Source organism: Haliotis rubra, unplaced genomic scaffold (genome assembly GCF_003918875.1).
Source record: "Haliotis rubra isolate DU_JTF1 unplaced genomic scaffold, ASM391887v1 Scf171, whole genome shotgun sequence".
NCBI classification, from domain to species: domain Eukaryota; kingdom Metazoa; phylum Mollusca; class Gastropoda; order Lepetellida; family Haliotidae; genus Haliotis; species Haliotis rubra.
In genome coordinates, this window is record NW_025765681.1 from 1,076,848 (window position 1) to 1,090,962 (window position 14,115).

General features: G+C 41.7%; 1 protein-coding gene across 1 annotated transcript in view; it reads right to left on the minus strand.

The window, feature by feature from the left end:
- The window catches only part of LOC124272606 (anaphase-promoting complex subunit 4-like), a 184,685-nt gene that overhangs the window by 80,595 nt on the left and 89,975 nt on the right, over positions 1-14,115 (minus strand). The window lies entirely within an intron of this gene.

A 14,115-nucleotide genomic window follows, 5' to 3' on the forward strand; every position in this document is an offset into this window, starting at 1 on the left:
TTCACACCTGCTGAGAAGACAAAACAACTTAAACTGGCAAAAGTTTATTTAAACATAGGATATTTGATAGCAGTGAAACTTAAAACATGCACTTTTCATGTGTGAGTTTGTTCAAATGAATGTCATTTCAAGGCTTGCGTTATGTCAAACGGGGCTGACATATTCCATAACGAGATGAATATTTGTTTGTTAACGCTTCCCAGCAATATTCTAGCTATATGATAGTGGTGTGTAAAAACGTCGAGTCTAAACCTGACAATTTAGTGATCAACATAATGAGCAACAATCAAAGTCTTCAGGAAAGTATGACACATAATCCACCAATCACAGAGTCTGACCAGTGATCCATAAAGTTGCCTCTAATCAGGGTTTAACGCGACGCGTAAATGTGCGTCCAGTACCCACAAATGTAGAGAATGGACACAAAACAAATTCACTCCGTCCAGAGGGACGCAAAACATTACTCATTGTACCCACTTATTATTGTTATTAAAGTGTTTGGTTGTTTCTTTCAGAGCAGTTACATGCATCATTTCATCCATCAGTCCACATGATCAATGATTCATTCCAGGCTCTAAGGAAATTATCAATCATACAGTTCTCTACACCGTTACTTCACAGTACCCTTGTATTGCCTGCAAGGACCACCATTATAGAACAAACTTTATGGATAACAACTTCTTTTTATTCGTGAGTGCTACGTTTCGATACAGATTCTTGTACCGTTGTCAAGCATAATGGGACATGAAGAGGGGGGAAGTGTATATATACTGGATGTGACAATGTGACAAAGAAAACAACATAATTAACATAATTGGCTAGGCAGAAGGCTGATGAAGCCAGAGAGCTCACCGAAGCCATCCGCATCAAACGCCAAAAGCCCACCATCAACCGAGACCAAGGATACTTCATTCCATCTGCTTATGATGCACTCGTCCACCAAGCCCAATCCACTGTATAAACTCACTGCTGTATAAACATGTCATTATCATTTGTACATCATTGGCTTCTACGCCTGTCCTTTGTCTACTCTCTGGCTTCATCAGCCTTCTGCCTAGCCAATTATGTTAATTATGTTGTTTTCTTTGTCACATTGTCACATCCAGTATATATACACTTCCCCCCCTCTTCATGTCCCATTATGCTTGACAACGGTACAAGAATCTGTATCGAAACGTAGCACTCACGAATAAAAAGAAGTTGTTATCCATAAAGTTTGTTCTATATTGTACTTCCCAACTTCTAAAATGCCACTCAAAGAAGTTAAGGACCACCATGTTTTTGAATGAAGGTAAAACCCTGTTCTAATGATCAGTTTCTGTTTTTCAGGATCAATCCTAACCTGGTATCCTAGGTGTTACTTTAAGTAATAAATAAGTAACAATGAGTTAAAACTCTTCAAAATGAAATTTGCTCCTATGTGATACATCCATCATGTACCCGTGAAGGTCTGGGTTAGAATATTGGCCTTCAGTAACCCATGCTTGTCATAAGAGGCGGCTATCGGGATCGGGTGGTCAGGCTCGCTGGCTTGGTTGACACGTGTCATCGGTTCCCAATTGCGCAGATCGATGCTCATGCTGTTGCTCACTGGATTGTCTGGTCCAGACTCAGTTATTTACAGACCGCTGCCATATAGCTGGAATATTGCTGAGTGTGGCGTAAAACTTCACTCACTCACTCACTCCATCATGAATGTTTACATAATCTTCCAAAAGAGATTGGTTCCAGAGCAGTCAATCTCAAGTGATCTTTTCAAACAACATCCCAGAAAGCCTGTACCCCCAAACCCCATATACTACTTAAAACCTGCAAGTTCTACAGTAGCTACCCTCGTACCTCGTCTGTCATACCAACTCTGGGGCGGTGGGGTAGCCTAGTGGTTAAGGCGATTGCTCGTCACGCCGAAGACCCGGGTTCGATTCCCCACATGGGTACAATGTGTTAAGCCCATTTCTGGTGTCCCCCGACGTGATATTGCTGAAATATTGCTAAAAGCGGCGTAAAACCAAACTCACTCACTCACTCATACCAACTCTACAACAAATATATCCAAGAAAGCTTGTACAATCATATAATACATCTTTTTTTAAGTCTATTTTACTACTGTTTTAGTGTAGAAATTAAAAAAGTCTCTCAGCTCCTTAACATACTTTATTAAGATTATTTTCTAATTTTTTTGCTTGTAAAATGCATTCATTTCAGCGACTAGATATTAGTCTAGACAGACAGGAAACACTAGATAATTTACACAACATCCTTAAACTGCAAAGACCTTATCAACAGCTTGTAACAAATCAGTTCATATAAATCACAGCTTTCAATTCAAATAGTTCATTATTAACACCAAGCAGAATAAAGCAATCCTGAATGCATCTGATCATCAAAGTAAGCTTCTCCCTGCATGCTAATTAAATATTACAGAAATCTTTTCCATACGCTGAACACAGCTACATGGAACCGACAATAAACCTCAAATTACAAAATCAAAAGCCGACAATATAGTAAATCAACTGAACAAGATCACATCCATTTATCTGACCATAAATCTAAACACAATTTTCAAATAAATCAGCCACATTTGGCCAGAAAGCTACAATAACCGGTCAAGAGAAGCTGATACCTGATTCTTGTTTTATAGCCCCGAGATGAAGGTCATCTCCCATAATGCTCCAGTGTCCATCCCACACCTTGTATGGATGTCCGCAGGGGTAGTATCCACACCTTCCCGGGATTTACACCTCCAATAAACCGACCAGCAGTAGGTCCGAGGGGGAGATGGTTTATGGTGCAATTCGGACCTCCAACAGTTTATTGTCCACAAACACTTTGAAATTTTATTAGAATTTGGGATATAAAATGTTGCCTTTGCCATGGGGTCGGATTTTGGAGAATCATATTGCAACATACAAGCTTTGTGAATACCAAGTAAGGCTGAATGGACACAGTGAGTAGATGTATTGAGAAGGATTGATAGTGATGGATTGTCTGGGCAATGCCTTAGTTAACAGCTTTTCATGATTACCACCTGTCTTGGAAGAATTTACATTGTTGTATGTGAATAAGTATTAAAAATCCGAATATCTATTTTTTTTCTTAACATTTGTTATAAAAGTTCTGCAAATGTATATTTGTCAATTTACATTGTTGTATGTGAATAAGTATTGAAAACCCGAATATCAATTTTTTTTCTTAACATCTGTTATAAAAAAAATATAGGACTTTATTCCGGAGGACCTTTTTTCTTAGGCAAATTTAGTACTTTTTTACCGGTACTTTTTTTCCGAGGACTTTTTTTCCGAACACCGAATTTAAGAAGTTCCATATTAAAACCTACCCAAGTTGTTCCACAGTGAGGTGAAAGAACATCATCTGTCAATTCTTGAAAATATCCCTCGCTTGAAAGTCCTAAAGGAATTTAACAAGTTCCTAATTAAACAAATCAAAGTTGTTCTTTGCAGCAGTGAGGTGAAAGAACAGCATTTGCCCATTCTTGAAAATATCCCTCTCTTGCAAGTCCTAAAGGAATTTAACAAGTTCCTAATTAAACAAATCAAAGTTGTTCTTTGCAGCAGTGAGGTGAAAGAACAGCATTTGCCCATTCTTGAAAATATCCCTCTCTTGCAAGTCCTAAAGGAATTTAACAAGTTCCTAATTAAACAAATCAAAGTTGTTCTTAGCTTAGCAGCAGTGAGGTGAAAGAACAGCATTTGCCCATTCTTGAAAATATCCCTCTCTTGAAAGTCCTAAAGGAATTTAACAAGTTCCTAATTAAACAAATCAAAGTTGTTCTTTGCAGCAGTGAGGTGAAAGAACAGCATTTGCCCATTCTTGAAAATATCCCTCTCTTGCAAGTCCTAAAGGAATTTAACAAGTTCCTAATTAAACAAATCAAAGTTGTTCTTTGCAGCAGTGAGATGAAAGAACAGCATTTGCCAATTCTTGAAAACATCCCTTCTTTGCAAGCTCAGGTGGTTTTGCAGTGCAGTATGGAATATTTCAGTAACAAGAAAGTTCTTTAGTTAGTGAAATCATCTGCAGATCTTCATGGCTACAAGAGAACATCACAAAATCAGAAGAGGAATAGTGTTCATGTGGAAGATGTGACGTGCACTAATTAAAACTGAACATGTACAGTTCAGAGTTCATTAGCAACAGAGAGAGGGGGTGATTTGTTTCTGCTTCCAGCTTTAATGCTGCAGTATAAACACAAGAGACATTGTGAGTGAGTGAGTGAGTTGGGGTTTAATGCTGCTTTGAAAAGTATTCCAGTAAAATCATGATGTGTGTGTGTTGGATCTGGAGAATGTGATGCAGGCATTTGATGTTCACCCCTTTGGTGAAACCTGTGAGTTTGGTGCTGCCAAACATATTCTGATAGAACCAGGATTCGAACCTACATTCACAGGTTTCTCGCTTGCCCAGAGGACACAATTCTGCAAAGCCAATTAGCACCTTAGCCAACAGGCCACACCCAGGTGTGATAGTGAGGCGGTTGAGGGAACAGTTACAAGTGTGGTTGAAAGAGGTGGTTAGGGCAAATGTTAAAGTAAGTTAGTAGAATGAGGTGGTTGAGTGAATGATTGACAGAATGGTTCAGGGAATGGATTAATGAATGGTTGATGTGGTGGTTGGGTTAGGTGGTTGAGTGCATGATTGAAAGAATGGCTCAGGGAATGGTTGAATGAATGATTGAGGTGGAAGAGTGAATGAAAGAATTGTTTGAGTGGTTGAATGAATGGTTGTGGTGATTGAGTGAATGATTGAAAGAATGGTTCAGGGAGTGGTTTAATGAATGGTTGAGGTGGTAGTTGGGTGAGGTGGTTGATTGCCAAGAATGGTTCAGGGAGTGGTTGAATGGTTGAGGTGGTGGTTGGGTGAGGTGGTTGATTGCCAGAATGGTTTAGAGAGTGGTTTACTGAATGGTTGAGGTGGTGGTTGGGTGAGGTGGTTGATTGCCAGAATGGTTCAGAGAGTGGTTTACTGAATGGTTGAGGTGGTGGTTGGGTGAGGTGGTTGATTGCCAGAATGGTTTAGAGAGTGGTTTACTGAATGGTTGAGGTGGTGGTTGGGTGAGGTGGTTGATTGCCAGAAATGGTTTAGAAGTAGGTGGACTTAATGGTTGGTGGTGGTTTGGTTAGGTGGTTGATTGAATGATTGAGTGGTGAATGGTTTGAATGGATTGGTTGATTGCCAGAATGGTTTGAGTGGAGAAGTGGTTTAATGAATGTTTGAGTGGTTTTAATGGAATGGTTGTGGTGGTTGGGTGAGGTGGTTGATTGCCAGAATGGTTTAGAAGAGTGGTTTAATGAATGGTTGAGGTGGTGGTTGGGTGAGGTGGTTGATTGCCAGAATGGTTTAGAGAGTGGTTTAATGAATGGTTGAGGTGGTGGTTGGGTGAGGTGGTTGATTGCCAGAATGGTTTAGAGAGTGGTTTACTGAATGGTTGAGGTGGTGGTTGGGTGAGGTGGTTGATTGCCCAGAATGGTTTGAGGTGGTTGATTACCAGAATGGTTTAGAGAAGTGGTTTACTGAATGGTTGAGGTGGTGGTTGGGTGAGGTGGTTGATTGCCAGAATGGTTTAGAGAGTGGTTTAATGAATGGTTGAGGTGGTGGTTGGGTGAGGGGTGGTTGATTGCCAGAATGGTTCAGTGAGTGGTTTAATGAATGGTTGAGGTGGTGGTTGGGTGAGGTGGTTGATTGCCAGAATGGTTTAGAGAGTGGTTTACTGAATGGTTGAGGTGGTGGTTGGGTGAGGTGGTTGATTGCCAGAATGGTTTAGAGAGTGGTTTACTGAATGGTTGAGGTGGTGGTTGGGTGAGGTGGTTGATTGCCAGAATGGTTTAGAGAGTGGTTTAATGAATGGTTGAGGTGGTGGTTGGGTGAGGTTGTTGATTGCCAGAATGGTTTAGAGAGTGGTTTACTGAATGGTTGAGGTGGTGGTTGGGTGAGGTGGTTGATTGCCAGAATGGTTTAGAGAGTGGTTTAATGAATGGTTGAGGTGGTGGTTGGGTGAGGTGGTTGATTGCCAATGGTTTAGAAGTGGTTTTACTGAATGGTTGAGTGGTGGTGGTTGGGTGGTGGTTGATTTGAAATGGTTCAGAATGGTTGAAGAATGAGTTGAATGAATGATTGTTTAATGAATGGTTTGAGTGGTTGAATGAATGGTTGTGGTGGTTAAGTGAATGATTGCCAGAATGGTTCAGAGAGTGGTTTAATGAATGGTTGAGGTGGTGGTTGGGTGAGGTGGTTGATTGCCAGAATGGTTTAGAGAGTGGTTTAATGAATGGTTGAGGTGGTGGTTGGGTGAGGTGGTTGATTGCCAGAATGGTTTAGAGAGTGGTTTACTGAATGGTTGAGGAGGTGGTTGGGTGAGGTTGTTGATTGCCAGAATGGTTTAGAGAGTGGTTTACTGAATGGTTGAGGTGGTGGTTGGGTGAGGTGGTTGATTGCCAGAATGGTTTAGAGAGTGGTTTTGAATGAATGGTTTAGGTGGTGGTTGGGTGAGGTGGTTGATTGCCAGAATGGTTCAGAGAGTGTTTACTGAATGGTTGAGGTGGTGGTTGGGTGAGGTGGTTGATTGCCAGAATGGTTTAGAGAGTGGTTTTAATGAATGGTTGAGGTGGTGGTTGGGTGAGGTGGTTGATTGCCAGAATGGTTTAGACTGAGTGGTTTACTGAATGGTTGAGGTGGTGGTTGGGTAGAGGTGGTTGATTGCCAGAATGGTTCAGAGAGTGGTTTACTGAATGGTTGAGGTGGTGGTTGGGTGAGGTGGTATGATTGCCAGAATGGTTTCAGAAGAGTGGTTTACTGAAGTGGTTTGAGGTGGGTGGTTGGGTGAGGTGGTTGATTGCCAGAATGGTTTAGAGAGTGGTTTACTGATGGTTGAGGTGGTGGTTGGGTGAGGTGGTTGATTGCCAGAATGGTTTAGAGAGAGTGGTTTTACTGAATGAGTTGTTGGGTGGTGGTTGGGTGAGAGCTGTTGATTGCCAGAATGGTTTAGAGAGTGGTTTACTGAATGGTTGAGGTGAGGTGGTTGGGTGAGAGGTGGTTGATTGCCAGAATGGTTTAGAGAGTGGTTTACTGAATGGTTGAGGTGGTGGTTGGGTGAGGTGGTTGATTGCCAGAATGGTTTAGAGAGTGGTTTAATGAATGGTTGAGGTGGTGGTTGGGTGGGGTGGTTGATTGCCAGAATGGTTCAGTGAGTGCTTTAATGAATGGTTGAGATTGTGGTTGGGTGAGGTGTATGATTGCCAGAATGGTTCAGTGAGTGGTTTTATGGTTGAGATGGTGGTTGGGTGAGGTGTATGATTGCCAGAATGGTCCAGTGAGTGGTTTTATGGTTGAGGTGGTGGTTGGGTGTGAGGTGGTTGATTGCCAGAATAGTTTAGAGAGTGGTTTACTGAATGGTTGAGGTGGTGGTTGGGTGAGGTGGTTGATTGCCAGAATGGTTCAGTGAGTGCTTTAATGAATGGTTGAGGTGGTGGTTGGGTGAGGTGTATGATTGCCAGAATGGTTCAGGGAGTGGTTTTATGGTTGAGATGGTGGTTGGGTGAGGTGTATGATTGCCAGAATGGTCCAGTGAGTGGTTTATGGTGAATGAGGTGGCGTTTGATTGAATGGTTTAGAGAGTGGTTTACTGAATGGTTGAGGTGGTGGTTGGGTGAGGTGGTTGATTGCCAGAATGGTTCAGAGAGTGGTTTAATGAATGGTTGAGGTGGTGGTTGGGTGAGGTGGTTGATTGCCAGAATGGTTTAGAGAGTGGTTTACTGAATGGTTGAGGTGGTGGTTGGGTGAGGTGGTTGATTACCAGAATGGTTTAGAGAAGTTTAGAAGTGGTTTTGGTGAATGGTTGAGAGGTATGATTGCCAGAATGGTTGAGGTTGAGGTTGTTGCCAGAATGGTTTAGAGAGTGGTTTACTGAATGGTTGAGGTGGTGGTTGGGTGAGGTGGTTGATTGCCAGAATGGTTTAGAGAGTGGTTTACTGAATGGTTGAGGTGGTGGTTGGGTGAGGTGGTTGATTGCCAGAATGGTTTAGAGAGTGGTTTTGGGTGAGGTGGTTGATTGCCAGAATGGTTTAGAGAGTGGTTTACTGAATGGTTGAGGTGGTGTTTGGGTGAGGTGGTTCATTGCCAGAATGGTTTAGAGAGAGAGGTATTGAGTGGTTTTGGGGTGAATGGTTGGGTGAATGGTTGAGGTGGTGGTTGGGTGAGGTGGTTGATTGCCAGAATGGTTTAGAGAGTGGTTTAATGAATGGTTGAGGTGGTGGTTGGGTGAGGTGGTTGATTGCCAGAATGGTTCAGAGAGTGGTTTACTGAATGGTTGAGGTGGTGGTTGGGTTAGGTGGTTGATTGCCAGAATGGTTCAGTGAGTGGTTTAATGAATGATTGAGGTGGTGGTTGGGTTAGGTGGTTGAGTGAATGATTGAGGTGGTTGAGCGAATGATTGAAAGAATTGTTCAGGGAATGGTTGAATGAATAATTTAAGGTGGTTGAGTGAATGATTGAAATAATTGTTCAGGGAGTGGTTGAATTAATGATTGGGGTGGTTGAGAAAATGATTGAATGAATTGTTCAGGAAATGGTTCAATGAATGATTGAGCTGGTTGAGTGAATGATTGAATGAATTGTTCAGGGAATGGTTGAATGAATGATTGAGGTGGTTGAGTGAATGATTGTAAGATTGTTCGGAGTGTGGTTGAATTAATGATTGAGGTGGTTGAGAGAATGATTGAAATAATTGTTCAAGGAATGGTTGAATGGTTGGGGTGGTGGTTGGGTGAGGTGGTTGATTGCTAGAATGGTTCAGTGAGTAGTTTAGTGAATGGTTGAGGTGGTGGTTGGGTGAGGTGGTTGATTGCCAGAATGGTTTAGAGAGTGGTTTAATGAATGGTTGAGGTGGTAGTTGGGTGAGGTGGTGGTTGGGTGAGGAGTATGATTGCCAGAATGGTTCAGTGAGTGGTTTAATGAATGGTTGAGGTGGTGGTTGGGTGAGGCGGTTGAGTGAATGATTGAATGATTGCAAGAATGGTTCCATGAATGGTTGCATAAATGGTTGAGGTGGGGGTTGGACAGGTGGTTAGGAGAGGTGGCTGAGAGAGTGAAGGGGTGTCTGGTTGAAGGAGTGTTTGGTTGAATGAGGTGGTTGAGTGAATGACAGATATTTGATCTTGAGTTCAGCTGATGCAGGCATGACAAAGGGACACCACTCTACAAAGTAAATTACATCACTTAACCCTACTGAGCTACCTACTTGTATAAAAAAACTCAAGTAGGGAAGCGATATAAAGCCAGAAAAACAAACAGAATAGCTCAGTCCATCCATAACAACTCAAGACTATTGTTTTCTTAAAAGTAAACAAATTTACCTGTACAGGTGAATCACAACAACAACAGTCCAGCTGACACCACCTGCCAGGTAAACACAACAATGCACACCTGTAGCCCTAATACAGGTGATAATTGTTAATTACCCACTGAATGACGTGACAACTCAAACAGTTAAGATAGAGCACACAACTATTGACGTTATACAATGTTAGAAGAATGACCACCAGGATCTCCTAGGATATGGACTGATTGGACAAGAATGAACCCATGTCTTGTAGTGAAAACACACCATCATTTTTCCTTCACTGTTTTTAAGTGGAACACAAACCACTTTACACCAATAAAATGTCATGCCTCACAAATTTTATTGGTTAGTTTGTAACACAAACATACATAATAAAATGTATTGATATAATTTTCTAAAACAGATACCAGCCAAAAAAGGATTTTTCAATTTAACACAGGATTTGAATATCATATCCTTAAATTTGAAATTCTCCCGACATTAATGGCAGAGTTCTGTATGTAAACAAGTCACCGGAAGATGACATATCCCTCAAGTCTGGTGCAGTTGGCAAAAGGAGCTAGGGTACTTATGTCCAACTTCACTGCCATTGGATACCAAAGAAAACTAAGCTAGATGTCGACCAGACTACCACAATATTTAACAGTTTTGTAGTTATGCACCAACAAACCATACCCTCATTTTCAGTAAAATCAAGCTTTAAGCATGAAAACAGAAATATAGATATCTGAAATCATCGAAAGGCATTCACATAAGACTAATCTGTATAGCAGGTTTCCGAAAAAAAATGTTCAGTGGTTTAGGAGTTCTGCTCCATGAAACTGAAAAAGGACCGATGGACACCCTGGTCGCTATATCTCCATTTTTCAACTGGGGAATAAAAAATGGTTCAGGTTTCAGAGTGGAATATTCTGTATCATCTGATGACAGGATTTATACATCATATGTTTTTGGAAAGCAGTGTTCACGTGCACTATATAACGTAAACGAGGTAACTTCTTTGAGTGGCATTTTTAGAAGTTGGGAAGTACAATATAGAACAAACTTTATGGATAACAACTTCTTTTTATTCGTGAGTGCGACATTTCGATACAGATTCTTGTAGAACAAACTTTATGGATAACAACTTCTTTTTATTTGTGAGTCTTGAGAGTTTGATACAGATTCTTGTACATGCTTGACAACGGTACAAGAATCTGTATCGAAACGTCGCACTCACGAATAAAAAGAAGTTGTTATCCATAAAGTTTGTTCTATATTGTTAACAAGGTGTTTTGCACCACACAGGCACTGTAAATTACTGGGTTGGTGACTTTAACATAAACTTGTCTTTCAAAAGTTAGTGAGATGTTTTACAGTTGTTCGTGTGATCAGTGAGTAAAAATGTTTCTTAAACGTCTGATAACCCAAAACATGAGGATATTTCCCAGCAGGAAATAAAGTGGCTGTTTGACAGTCATGCTGGCCACTGGCTGTGATATCAGAAACTGTAATAAGAAATTGTTCATACATAATATAATCTGCATTATCCCACCCAACTTCAGACACCAAACAAAGGCTAATGGGAGATTTGACAAAACATGTCAATGACAGGCGGTTTACACAGTCACTTCTAATGCATTGTTTCCATTAGTTACTGTTGCAGGTCAGTGTGGGCCTCGCACAGAGCAGACAGGGTGGGCTGGGTCACGGTCAGATAAAGATTACTGTGTACATTTAACAACCGTATAAACCTGGAGCTCAATTGTAGTGAGTGAGTGAGTGCGTTTGGGTGAGTGAGAGAGTGGGTGGGTTTGAGTGAGTGAGTGAATGGGTGAGTTTGGGTGAGTGAGTGGGTGGGTGTGGGTGAGTGAGAGAGTGGGTGGGTTTGAATGAGTGAATGGGTGAGTTTGGGAGAGTGAGTGGGTGGGTTTGTGTGAGTGAGTGAGTGGGTGGGTTTGAATGAGTGAGTGAATGGGTGAGTTTGGGTGAGTGGGTTTAGATGAGGGTGGGTGGCTTTGAGTGACTGTTTGGGTGGGTGAGTGAGTGAGTGAGTGTGAGTGAGAGTGGGTGGGTTTGAATGAGTGAGTGAATGGGTGAGTTTGGGTGAGTGGGTTTAGATGAAGGTGGGTGGCTTTGAGTGACTGTTTGGGTGGGTGAGTGAGTGAGTGAGTGAGGTGGTGAGAGTGAGTGAGTGAGTGAGTGGGAGGGTGAGTGAGTGAGTGAGTGAGTGAGTGAGTGAGTGAGTGAGTGAGTGAGTGAGTATTACACCGCTTTTAATATTCCAGCAATATCACATCAGTGGACACCAGAGATGGGTTTAACACATTGAACCAATGTTGGAAATCAAACCCGGGCCTTCAGAGTGATGAGAGAACACTTGATCCACTAGGCTACTCCACCACCTTGATGCAGCCAGGGGTCATCTTATTACCACTACTGTCATCAACATGACATCAGTATGTCAGTGGTATAGAACCAGCAAAGATTGTATGTAAAACTATCCATGCCAACAGTTACTATAGACATGTTCCATCCCGGAATCCAAATTTGAAAATGAAATACTTTCAAAGCAGGAGGAAAAGAGATAAGGAAGAGTTCTCACATTGATAATTAAGAGTAAAATGGCATGTTGAGAAGAAAATAGATACATAAGAACCCTTGACTGGAATGCTACATCACTGTGGAATATGTGTTAATGAGTCAATAACACCTTCTTGTATCTCAAAATATATCTTCCCTGAGATAAAACACGAACATTTCAAATTCCTTCCCGACAAAAGTTATTATTTCGTCCAAAACATCCCCATCCATCAAAGCTGGATTGTGCTTGGAGAACATCAGTGTCGCACTTTAGCCCCCAACAAGTATAGTCTTGCTATCGAAGCTATCTTTTATGAAACAAACACCAAACTCGACAGGTGCAGAGTCTATTACTGGAGCAACCCTCACTGACAACAGGGATAAAAATAATCCCTACCAGACAAGACTAATGCTGAGTGTCTGGAAATATATGATTTTCATAGAAAACAGCAATGACATTCTAATTGAAATAGGAATGGAACATATGGAAAATCTAAACTTGCTTCTGTTGGGACTATAGCATTACAGTAAGGGCTCAGCAGCAAGGAAAATAATATAATTTGGAGACTGATCACTGCATCATCCCTGAAATATCATTGATACAACTGCGAACTTACCAGAGGGACATCTGAACACTTTGTCTATCCATTACTTCACTTCAGGGCTCAGAAGCATTTGGGGACTGTGCGACATGCACAAGACATGACATCGATGCTGGTGCATTAGTGAGTGAGTTGCTTTTAGCAATATTCAAGCTATATCATGGCGGGGGACACCAGAAATGGGCTTCACATATTGTAGACATGGGGAATCGAACCCAGTCTTCGGCGAGACGAGCGAACGCTTTAACCACTAGGCTACCCCACTGCCCCTGCTGGTGCATTATACTCTACCAGTGGTCATGCTATCAACCACTCATTTCATACACAAGTTGGATGACATAGCTTGACCATTGCTGAATGTGGCCCAAACTCACTCACTCAACTACTGAATCAAGCATTCATTTACACACACTCACTCACTCATGTTGGATGTCTTATGATGGAAGCCAACCTGTTCTCAACAACATCATACTTCCAAACTAATTTGCTCACTCATCCACTTACCCACCACCTCAACTCAACTATTCAAGCGCTGACTCTATGGTGTACCCACCCACATACCCAATCACCCATCCACTCACTCACTCACCCACCCACCCACTCACTCACCCACCCACCACCTCACCCACCCACTCACTCACCCAATCACCCACCCACTCACTCACTCACTCAATCACCCACCCACCCACTCACTCACCCAATCACCCACCCACTCACTCACCTATCCACCCTGCCACTCGATGTGTTGGGCTTGGTGAATTGGTTGACTTGCATGCCTTCATGGCAAGGATTATTAAACACTGAATTTTTCTGGGCCTGACTCATTTAGCTACAGACTGCTGTCATATAGAAGTGTATTACTGACTTCGACAGAAAACAATACAAAACTCATGACACACAAGTGAACCTTGGCTCTGTTACATGAGTGAGTGAGTGAGTGAGTGAGTGAGTGAGTGAGTGAGTGAGTGAGTGAGTTTGGTACCCATCTGTTATATGAACTGTTGTTGATTATTCTGCTCACTGAATCATCCCTGAAATATCATTGACACAACTGAGAATCTACCAGAGAGACACCAGAAAACGTTTATATATCAATCACTTCACTCCAAAACAAATCTTTATTTAAGTAAGACGACAGGCCAGTCTGTGACAGCAAACTAACAATCTGACGCCTTCATTTTTTACCTGTTCTCGTAACACGCACATGTGAAATCTGCTTCTAGTAAGGGTGACTTTTCAAATATGCAACCAAAAGTCATTCAACATTTCATATGGTAACCTCCATTCATATAAATATTCATACATTATCACTTCAAACTGCTTGATTTTTTTTGATGTTTTAGAAACTATTATTTTGTTTGTCAAAGTCAGTTTACACAAGCCCAGTCCTGCACAGACATCAAAAGTGGTTTTCAATGACCTAATTAGCATTTTATGAACAATGTCCCATGTGTAAGTTAGACACAATAACTTTGCTACAAACGATACAGCCAAGACCAACGTTTGTTGGACAGCAGCCAAGGCGAACGCCAGTCAATGTAGTTTGTGCATTGACACTGTTAAAAGCTAAGCGTGTGTTCAGACCCATCTGTAGGA